General features: G+C 40.1%; 1 protein-coding gene across 1 annotated transcript in view; it reads left to right on the top strand.

Annotated features, from left to right (window-relative positions):
• Positions 1-12,281, top strand: part of cdh23 (cadherin-related 23) — a gene marked incomplete at its 5' end in the record, with an annotated part of 177,234 nt that overhangs the window by 17,881 nt on the left and 147,072 nt on the right. The gene's annotated exons all lie outside the window — the stretch shown is intronic.

Below are 12,281 nucleotides of genomic sequence, written 5' to 3'. Positions count from 1 at the left end.
CCAGACAGCTATACTGAGCTGAGCTGAACCCAAGCAAGATCAGACATGCTCGCATGGCGTCTGGAGCAGAGGCCAGTTTTACAACTGTTATGCCATATGGACTGCTGAGGAAATGGGGATCCAGTGGAGATCATATGGTGGAAATGGGAAGGGGCGACAAAATGGAAATGACTTGCTGCCATTGTTTACATCTGTTTGTTAGTAGAAAGTGAATGCAGCCCCTCACTTTGTAATGGCCCAAGTTAATTAGATCTTTATCCTAGATATATTTATACATGTAGTGAATTCTAATTTACTTTTAGCATGTGCCTCTATTACCACAACCAGTCGCTCCACTTCATCACTCTGGATACATACAATGCAAAAACATAGAAATATGCTTGTTTTCTCGAGGTGGCACAAACTACAAAAGTGTGCTCTGACTTGAACGTTTCATACTAAAACAAGAAACTCAAGTGCAGAACTCCTGCAAGGAGATGAAAAAGGGAAAACAAGAACATGTTCACGTTTCTGCATTAACCACCCCTGCTTTAAATCAACCACAAAAAAGTTGCCGGATACCAAACAATAAAAGAAATTCCATCCAGATAATTCAGAAATTAACTGAATGCAATTCCAAATAAGTGTTGAGAGGGGAAAAAAAATAATTGTGTCATTCTTTTCTCTCAACCCTGGAAGAAAGAAGTGTCACTGTTCTTGTGTGTATAGAATGAACTCGATATTTCTTATACCTGTTTGCACTGATGTCAATATCACTAGAGAAACAAACTTTGATTTTTTTCAAATTAAAGAATGAAGAGCTTTTCAAATCCGTATAACAACTCCTCACTATTTGTTTTTAGTAGTAAATTACACTGTAATGGGATATCATTTCATCAAATGTTTGGATGTGGCTTTGAAAATGAGTTAAATGGGTTCACCTTTATCACAGCTAATATTTGGTAAACACAGCCAGAACTAAAAAATATTAATTATGATGCTATTTATTATGCATGTACCAGAAACATGTTTTTGGTCAACAGCATTTTTTCCCCCATAAATTAAAAAGCACCACGTTTTCTACCCTACAGGAAGAGAAACATTTGCTTCTTCTCAAGGGCCGGGAAAATATATTAACGTCATTATTTTCTCTCAGCCCTGGTTTGGTAGGCTTGTTCTGTCTACACGTCCTCTGTGATCGGTCACAAGGCTAAAGTGAGCATTATTAATACTCAAAGACAAAACTGGCATGTTTACAATTTCATACCGGAATGAACTGCTTTTGCCACCTAGCAAAAAACAGGATACTCTCTTTTTGCAGACTTACACAATGAGTTCATTGCCCATTTTCAAAATGTTGAACTACGTTAAATACCTTCTTTCCCTTGTTACTTATTTGGAGAAAGTGCTTAGAATCGTATCATGTGTTTTGAAATTTTGAAATAATAAATTGTCCCGAGAGTTTTAATAGTAACCTTCTGTTCTCTTTCTGGCAATATTAATTGAGAGAAACTAATTGTGAGGTTACTGTTAATAATTTAAATGAAACTGTACTTACTGCAAGTACTCAAGTACCATAAAGACTGTTCAAAGCATGAGTACTTTAAGAGCTTTGTGAAAACTTTAATTTATTTTCATGTCGCCAATTACAAGATAGTTAAAAATGAGACAAGAACAAAAAAACCTGATGCAATGTAAGTAATGCCCTGAAATAGTTTAAGACATGAACTAACAATATCAAAATAGGAGAGCCAGAAAGTGTTTTTTTTTTTAATTTGTAATATATTCCTCTATAGAATACTCATTTTTGAGGCAATATTGAATACTTCATGCCAGCGACAACAAGAGCTATAGGTCAAATGCGAGTTGCCACAGCTTCATTCCAGAGCCCAGCTTCTGCTTTTACCCAGCATCCCCTTCCACATCCGCAGGGCTGACAGAAACAACACCAACCCCATATTTCAGTTACATGGAGGCCAAATGATAAACATGTAAACTGTGGAGAAAAGGGAGAAGGTCAAAGGGAGAAGCTTTTGTTTTAGTGTGAATGTGTTTATGTGTGCGTGGTGTCGCAATGAAGGTGGCATGTTCCATTACCCGACCATGATTTAGCTCACTCTCAGGTAATAGTCGGCCCTGGTGAGGTCAGCAGAGGGCCATCATGAGAGAGGGAGAGCTGTGAGAGAAGAAGGGAGAGGGAAGCAAATACTAAGGAATAAGAATAGGATTAAAAACTAAAGAGAGCAACAAAGCTGGGATGAAAAGACCAAGACTGGAAGATGGACGGAAAGGGAAAGAATTGGGCAGGCGTCACAAAGTGCCACCGCTGATGGACATTTTGGCATGTTGGCAGGAGTGGTGTGGTTTGGGGTGGATGTGTGTGCGTTCGGGCCAGGCGTTTGCTTTTGTGACAACGACAGGCCAGCCTGCCTCGGCCGTCACTCCAGAAGCCTCGGCAGCACACAGCCACCTGTCCACTCCTATCAGCGCCGCCTATGTCCCTCTGTCTGGCCTCCGCAAGCAGGACGAAGCGTGACGAGAGGATGACAAAAGCGAAAGGGAGGGAGAAGGAGTGTAAGGGAACAGAGAGAATGTGATGGGATGGGAAAGAAAATAGCAAGAGCAAAGAGCTTTCCTGTGAGATCGTAGAGTGAACAGAGCTGCGTGTGAATTTGCAGTGACAGCTCGGCGTCTCCTCACCAACGTGTGGGATGACTGTCCACTAATGTCCTTCACTGTCCGCCGACTTTCGCGTTGTGATTGGTTCGTCACAGCCTTGTCGCTCAGTGTTTTCATCATTTCACCATTTGGCCATGTGAGAAAGCCAATACTGGGCCCGACATCCAATCAGTGGCCGCACGCCTTGTCCTGGTCGACAGTGCTGCCATCATTTGCGACGCAATGCAGGACTCATAGCTGGACAGCAAGTTCAACTTCAAACAACATTTACCCAAGTCCTCAAGAGCCTCACTTTGTGTGAATTGTTTTACTTTAAATGCTTTCTTTCCGGTAGTGATTGTGTAGTTTCTCTTGACATGCACCATCGTATAGCTTCTTGGAAACACTTGACGGTAGCAAAATAAAAGCAGCCCACTCTTTGGCTTTTTTTTTTTTTTTTTTCCTCACACAATGTTAAAGCACAGTAATGTTTGTGATTTTAACTCGCTACTTTTGCTTCATGTGAGCTTTTGGAGGGTATTTTTACACTTAATGTTGTGGAACAAAAGGGAAATTTCATATATAAGTTAAGGTCACACTTTTTATTTTTTACTTTTTAATTTTGCAACTTAACTTTGTTCAAAATTGGTAAAGCTGCTTCCATGACGACAAGGGTACTACTTTGTGGTGCTCGTTGAATCATGGAAATTAAACCTCAGAGCTGACTTCTTTTTAAAGATACTCACACACAACTGCAGTACATGCATGACTCCAGCGCTAACAACAACTTATTTTTACTTGGATTGTGTCGTCTGTGATATGTTCCACTCATTATTTGTGCTGGAGGGCCTTTAGACCTTTTTGTTTGCATGATTCATTTAAGATGTTCATCTAAAAGTATCAGTGCAGTGCACACTATTGACATTGCTACTATTTTTTTCTGTTTGTTAAAAATGCACAGACATTTGTGAATGTCTTTGGTGTTGGAGGGGTGTATTTCTCTCGGGAATGGCTTAAGGAAAATACGTGTGTGTGTGTGTGTTGGGGGGGGGGGGGGTGTTCTCCGTCCATCCGTGACAGATTTAGTCATAAATCTGCTAGATTAATACACAGCCTCCCAAGGACTCTTGTGGTGTGTGTTGTTGAAACACAAGAGTCACTTAAAACCAGACCCTGGGCACTATTTGTCTTCAGCTCTCTTCCCCATCATGGTTATTGATGTCAGAAACGTGCACACGCATACACATGCAGATAAATACACATATAAAAAAAAAAGGATAGAATGGCAGTGAAAAATTGAGAATGAATAAATGAGCAGAAAATGAGATAGAATATGGTAAATATCTTATTTCAGAAGGACTCAGAAATTGCAAGGATTTATGTGTGATGAATATTTTTCAAGAGACAAACGTAACCTCCGCTTGGAAAAACTCCCCTTGTGGTGCATGCCCAGGATTGAATAAAAAAAACGCAGTCGTCTGCAGCAGTTTTGTCAATTTTCAAATGGGTTGCATGTGTTTATTTGAGATACGAAGGCCTGCAAGCACGATCAGCGAGCTTTTTCTTTTGTCTTCATGTTTTTATTGGTTGCTGTCTAATTGACCACCAAGGGGAAATGGCTTTACTGTCGCTCTCGATTTCTGTCCTCATCCCAGGGGAATATAAGTAATCTGCATGAATCCTTTTTTCCGCCATTAAAGATGGCCCCTGAGCATATACACCTCTCTTTGTATGGAAATCAAGGGGTCCACACGTTCACTTTCCGGCCACTGAACTGTTCTCATTTCAGGTAGCACCGTTTCAGTTTATTTTTGCACCCAACTGGCTTCCCCGGAAGCAACTTGAGTCTGCAGACATTAACACAGCGCACAGCACCGTGGGCAGAAGAAGCAGCGACGACTTGGTTTCGTCTCATTTCCATCTTATTTCTAAAGAAGAGATGCAAGATTCATTCACTGTGTGTTTGACTGCAGGCAAGGGTGTACGTTAATGCATGTGCCCCTGAGAGGTCTCTTAAAAGGATGAGCCTGAAACAATGACTTTAATCCCCTGATGGAATCTAACTCATAAATTACTCCGAAAGTGTTTCATAGGAATCGGATTGACTGAAACAGTAAGGGTCATGTACTGGTGGGACTTCGGGGAATTTGGGCTCAGAAGTACTTGATTGGTACTAATATACAACATATATTTGCATTCTTTATTCATGATAGGGCGATTAACATTCACACACCAGCCCTGGCTGGTTAAAGTTTATCGGAAGGTTCACATATCTTTGTTTAAGACACATCTGTAACAAGTGTGCCTTATTGTTTATAACCTGACTTTTAGAAATGCTCCATTCAATTACATTTGTAGTGTGGTGATTACAGTACTGTTTTGTTTTATGTTGCATTACATAAAAGTGTTGTGTAGGCCTCACCTTGGAGGGCACCAGGGAACAGGAAATCTTAACCCTGCTTCATACTTTCTCACTTCTGAATGCGTACGTTTTCCTTTTTCTGTTTTAAATTCAAAATATCCAATGGAACAAGAGCAACATGAGAGTTTAGAGGCTGAGAGGGGCATCAATACACCTGACACAGGATGTCTTGGAGACTTATGGGAAGCAGTTTTATCCTTTTGGGATAAAATATGTCCCACCTTCTGCTAAACTGTTTTTGTGACTGTGAGGGAGGACAAATATTACCAAACCTCACAGTGATTATTGCTCTTTTATTAGCTTTGTGTATGAAACGCATTACTGGTGTAGGTTTTATTTTCTCGGAGCTCATGTAATAATATAGAGGATATTTATCTTCTTACTGTCTTGGACCTTAGCAAAGCTTGTCTACATGTCACATGCATAAATAATGCTCCTAGATAAATAGACAGTGGTTTGTTTGCTTTTTAATTAATGTCACCTGCACTGGTGTTGAAAATCTTTGAGGAATTAATGTCCTAATAATGCCATGACAAATGTGCACCATTGACTTTTTTCCCCCCACATTTTTAGAGGTAACTTGTGCCTTCGGGTGGTAGAAACTCACTTCCCCACGTGGCTTCACGTGAACATCACTACCGTATCTTTGGTAGAGCCTCAACTAATCCACTTGTTTATCTATAAAGTTTCACCTACTCAATTACTCAGTATCATGTTGTGTCTGCCTAAGTTACAGGCCTGAGATAAACAGAGACACAGTATGGTAATGCAATACCGTGATCCCAAGTTTAATCTCAATTATTCTGACTTCTGGTGAGAATTAATCTTTACAGTTATTGGCATAAGGGGAAAATGAGGGGAATGAGCTGGAGAAGCTGCTACCCAGTAAACAGGCCTTGTTTGGGGTGGATTTTGTAAGCCGAACTTTAAGTTAAAGCCCTCATCAACAATGATGTTGCTTCAGTGCATTGCGAAAATGAAGACTCCAGATTCATTCTGTCATCTTCTCTTAAACCCTCTTCAGTCTGGTTTTCAGCAGCTTTGTAGTGGCTTAATATTTTATTCAAAAGCATTTAAAAAAAGATTCTTCAGTTTATTCTTCTCATTAGGAGATGGATTTATTGTGACGTGGCTTTATTATAGGTTTCATTTGATATCGGTGCATCTCAGGAAATGTTTCACCACTACTGCGTTGGATTACTTACCACAGTGAGCAAGGAAGTAAGGAAAGTTTCTCCCGAGTATAGAATGGAATCACAGAGCCTGGGTTTGTGTGAGCTCTCTTTAACATGGCGCCTGATCCTGCAGGCCTGATGGATCTGATTTGGAAACACACATGTCACTGTAGCTCAGAGTCACGTTCGTAATCAGAACTCATCTATGTGACAGATGTGATGTCTTTCCATTAGTGCGTCTCTCCGGAGTACAATGTTGAGTTTTTCTTCATGTGGTAATCTAGAAAATGACAAATGCCCCACTTTAAAGTAAAGAAGGAAAAAAAAAAACCAACAACACCGTATAAAAGGAGCACATGCTGGCAGTTATCTGAAGACGGCGTGTGAGCTTTTGATCTGAATGATTGATGTGAGGCAACGTGGCTTCAGCTTGACTCTGCTGATGTGTTTGAAGGCTCTCTTTGTCAGCAGATAGACAGTGTGGTAACATGAGTGGCATGCTTCTGACTCATCACCCTACTCATTGCATGACTTCAGCCCTGAGCTGCACTCGCCCTGCCTCGAGACGATCCATCAACTATTTATACAGAGCAGGTAAAGATCAGGATTCACTCTACAGTCAGTCAGAACATTGTTTTGAGGTGGCTTCATCTTCTCTGTTGTTTGCCTCCTGCTGTGGTCGACAGCTGAACATTGCCCATACACCCATTAAGCCTGTGTGCTCCATAAAATTCAAAGCTATAATTCAGCGCTTGCCTGAAATTGCGCCGCTGACAGTGCCTGTCCCAGTGAATCAGAACTCAGATGAACGAGAGGTCTGGGGATGTCACCAACATAATAAACAGGGCTTTGGCCTACATCCCCTTTTCTTTCTCAAGCCCGAGGCCCCGGGGCACGGCCGACTCTAGTCCTCCCGTCTAACACACGCTGCTCCTATTGATCCAGCTGGGATTGATGGCCTCCAGCGGCTGATTTAGTTCCCTCACTGGCCTCCTCGCCTTTCCTAAAAGGTTGGGCAGAGTAAAACATGCAGGTGTTGCTGCGTATAAGTTAGCAAGTCTTCTCCTCTTCCTTCTTTGGTTCTGTCTTCGGCCTCTTCAGGCTGTTTCATTTCCCCTGTTTTATGGCAATGAGCTTTTTTTCTGCCCTGATACAGTGAAACAACAACACTTTGTCTTGATGCAGGCGGTCCTACTTTTGTGGAAGTGCTTCCGGTAATAGACTGTATTCGCTTCCATTAACAAATATCACCTGCTATGAACTTTTCTCTTTCTCTGCTTTAAAAAAGGTACTGTCCTTCTGGCTGGTTTCCTTATTGAGCATGTTTCACACTTGTGGCTCATCCGTTATCTGTGCTCAGCCTTTGGTACTTTCAGGTTTGTCTTCAAGTTTTCCTTGAAGCAACTTCAGAGTTGATAAAAGTATAAATGTATTCTCTGTTTACGTCATCCCTAACTCTTTATCAGTGCTGATGCAGTACATCAGCTGGTAAATTCAGTCTTACCGCATGCACATTCTTTCTCTGTTGTTTGGAACCTGCACAGCTTGAGTGAGTAATGTGAAATGTGATGTGGTCCTTAAAGGCAAAATAAACCTGCAGGAGGACACACACACACACACACACACACACACACACACACACACACACACACACACACACACACACACACACACACACACACACACACACACACACACACACACACACACACACACACACACACACACACACACACACACACACACACACACACACACACACACACACACACACACACACACACACAAACTTTTTCAGTGGTAAATTAGTGTTTTGGTTCAGGTCCCAGATTTCTATTGTGTGCCGACCTGACTTTACAGTTGCTGTGATGTGGTTGTCCTGGTGTTCACTTCAATAAAGAAGCAAAAGTGGTGATTTGTAAAGAAAATAAGAGGTTCAGAGGACAATAGGAGAGAGAAAGGTGAAGTAGAGAGATTGCTCCTACAGCCCATTGCTCTTGTCATGAGCGCAGTGTTGCGGAGTGGAGAGGGGAAGGGGAGGAGCAATGTTAATGTGCACTGTATCATTCATAACAGTAATACTGGCATCACTTGCTGCTAAATAGCATCATTCGTCAGGGGAAAGGGCTCGGTGCCACATTGTTACAGATAAGTATGAGAAGGATACACACACACACACACACACACACACACACACACACACACACACACACACACACACACACACACACACACACACACACACACACACACACACACACACACACACACACACACACGCGCGCGTCCAGTCCTATCTTTACATGCAGGAATAAAGCATGCCCTAACAACGAAATAAAACTTTTCTCCTACGTACAGTATCACAATTAATCATTTCAATATTTAGTCCTTGTATTTCATGCAAAGTCAAGAAGAAGCAGACACAAAAAAAACAACCCTGCTTTGATTTAAGCCATAAAATGTATATATTGCAACTCTGTGAAGGATTCCATAGTGTACCTTAAACCTATGAATGGAGATTTGCAGTATAGAGCAACATACCATCTCAAATTCTCCTCATAAAGCTGATTGCAACATGAAGCTTGTAATGAATATATTATGGGCTGCATGAATACTTGTGGAAGAAGTTAAAATTGAGAAACAAACTGATTTTGTAAACAGTCATTAAATCGTGAACACAAAAACCAGTTTCACTATTATATCTAATCATCACAAATTGTATGGCTTTTCACTTGAAATGTATTTTCTGGCAACACTGCTATTGACAAACCACAAAACTACAATATTGTGAAATATTTTCTATACCTCATACATTTCTGCCCTTTTACATTCAATAAAATGTTTACCATCTTGGATAAATCTAAAAACCAATAAAATTGATTCAGAGGAAATTGAAAAAGTCAGGAGAGAATGAACAATTGTATCCCTACAGCTCTTTACCAAACTGTACAAAATGCTTTATATATTAATATGAAGCTGAAGTCTTTGAAACTATTTAAGTGTGACACAAGTGCAATATTGCATACTTGCTAACTCGTCTGAGCAAAGAACCCAACACATACCTGTCCTAGGTTGGTATAAGAGTTAATCTTCGACAATACTGTAGCTCTCATACATAGTCTAAGACACTTAAATTATCATTTGTAATCCTTCACTCAAGTGTATGTCTTCCCGCTTGGTGAAGACAATTCCTTCACAGTCGAGAAACCTGAAAGGAGGTGGAAAAAAACCCCACTTGTTATTGATGACCATGAGGTAAAATGCTTAATTTGCACCGTCTTCATCCAAATTATAACTCATATTGAAAGCAACTGAATTTGCATAAATCTCATTAGACTGCAATGAGAGGGGTTCATAAATCGTTGTATTAATTAGTCGTTTTTGCCACCCTTTCATGGGAAAATGGGGTGTATTAATAAAACGAGAGGGGTGTGTGATTGTGAAGCCTAATTGGTCGTTGTGTTAAGCAGTTTGTGCGCCAGTGACGGGCCTGATTTAGATTGCCTTCACTCTCATTGTTCTGACCAAGTACCTGCTTGCAGGTGGGGGTGGGTGGGTGTACTGTGTCCATACACGGCATCGTAGGATCTCACAACTACAACTTGCATAATGTCTGCAATAACACAGCATTGCATGTTTTTGTCATGCAGCCATTATTCATCAATGTGTTTCAAACTTTCTAATCTATGACAAATTGGAAACACATTGTGAATAGTTTGATTATCAGTCTGTCGCACCTTCACTGCATGTTAATACATTTTCTCTCACCGTCTTGTCATTCTTCTTTTCCCTCATCTTCAATTAGCGCAAAAACCCTGTGCACATCATCATTACATTGTTTGCTTATCGTGTAAACATAGTGATAATGATAGTTTACACAGAAACTATAGTGCTGAAGTACCAAAATCAAAAGTTAAAGCCAGAGCGTTCCGTCTATGAGATGAAAGTATGCCAAGTATATAAAATACACTTTTGTACGGTGAAAGCATTTGGTGTGGAAAATTGGGTTCATAAAGAAAAGCCTTGAAACATGAAAAAATAATAATATAAAAAAGTTGTAAGGGCAACAGGTGTTACTTACTGTTACTCTTCATTATCAGAAACATAGTGTTCTCTGAACTACAGGTCAGCACCAAGGACAGCTCCTTTCTTTCTTTCTTTCTTTCTTTCTTATTTTCTTTCTTTCTTTCTTTCTTTCTTTCTTTCTTTCTTTCTTTCTTTCTTTCTTTCTTTCTTTCTTTCTTTCTTTCTGCTGCTCATGTTTCTTTCACGGTGGATTGACTGAGTATCATTAAACAGCTGCCTGAATGTCTCAATGTGAATTGGTCAGTTGTAATGATACTGGCATCACAAATTATTCCCATGTCAAATCAGCACATTCGTAGCATTTTTCTCTGCTCACCATGTTTCAAAAAATAATGTCAATCCATTGAAATGTCAAGCTTGTGTCTTTGACAGTTTATCAGTCAAGGCTTTTCAAGGGGTCCATCCATCCATCCATCTTCTATATCCTGTTTAGGGTAATGGGGCTCAGATGTATTGCAAATATTAATTTTAGTCTTTACCTTAAAAAAAAATTATTAGAAAATGGCTCATGGCCACAACACTGTATTTATTGGAATCCCTCAATACTAAAATATACCAGTCCTTTATAATTTGGCTAAATAACATGATTTAATTGTGCTTTATTATTAACCAAAGTGGGTACATCAGACGGTTATGGAAAGTTGACAGACAAACAGAGCAAGCCAGAAATGTTATAAAAGTCAATATGATATCTTCAACTAAACTCCATTATTTTAGATGAAATCTGGGTTTTTGAACCCCAATCTGCAGTCATGGCACTGAGAATACACACAAGGGGCCAAACAATTAGAGCTGCAGTTTATCTTCATATCTGCACCAACAGGGTTTAGTTGAACCATGAGGATGAATGAATGCTACTTGTATATCTTGTTTTTCCCATTGCAGTTTCTCTGTGTGCCACCGCAATGTTATAAAAGTCCAAAAGTAAAGGATTACCATGAGAGGACTCCAGCCACTTTCAACCCCTCCACATCTCAGGAATTAGTGAAGATGCAGGCTTAACATTATGTGCATTTGTTGTTGCGTCTGTTGACTTTCTTCACATGAAGTACAAGGCAAATCAAAGGATATGCTGATTTTACACTATATGAGCCTACATCAGTGCCTCAGACTCCAGGTTATTCTACATGTGGTTGCTGCTGTAACTCTGTGTCAACATTATGCTGTGTGGATATCTGTCTCTCATTAATGGAAAAGCATCCATAGTATCATGTATTCATAATTGTATTTGTCAATTTTGCCTTCATGACTCCATACCCGTTGGCTCATGCAAAGTCCCTGCTTCAGCCTGCCCGAGCCAGGACTGTAATGAGCCTTGCCCCATTGGGTCAGAGGACTTGATGCTGTCCTCAGTGTCCCTCTTAACCTCAGCCTTGAACTCCTTGATAGACCTGGCCAGCAGGGTGGATTAGCCAGCCTGACGGCACAGCACCTCTGGCTTTGATCAGGCAGCTTGTCTGAGTCCTGGTGTCTTTGATGAATGAAGCCCATAAACCAATGCTGCTCCAATTCAAATATTTCGCCAACAACCTTTTCCAGGCATGTTTGTGAAGTGTGTCCATGGCATCTTATTTAAAATGGGTGAGATAGATTGTTTGTGCTGTTCTGATTTTTTTTGTCTTTTTTGTGTCTTTCACTTGTAATTCCAAAGAAAAAGCAAAACATATGAAAAAACAGTAATGTTTGAAAGTGCCTTACTGTATGTTAAATTATTTTATTCACTGGCGTATTTCATTGTGAATTCTGTCAATTTAAGTATAAAGCATAAAAACTTTTTAACTTGAATTATTTGGCTCTACAGTTGTGACATACTGTATTTGCTGCTACAAAAAAAAAAACATGTCATGTCAATTCAAAGTCCACAAAATTCCTCAGTGTAAAGTGATCACTTCAGAGACAGATGTCACGAGTACATTATAAAATTCTATTTTGGTGTAAATTCCGAGAAGTCTTCTTTGATA

This window comes from Blennius ocellaris (genome assembly GCF_963422515.1).
Source record: "Blennius ocellaris genome assembly, chromosome: 13".
Lineage (NCBI taxonomy): Eukaryota > Metazoa > Chordata > Actinopteri > Blenniiformes > Blenniidae > Blennius > Blennius ocellaris.
Note: the sequence above shows the minus strand (reverse complement) of the source record. Positions and strands in the feature narration are given on the sequence as shown.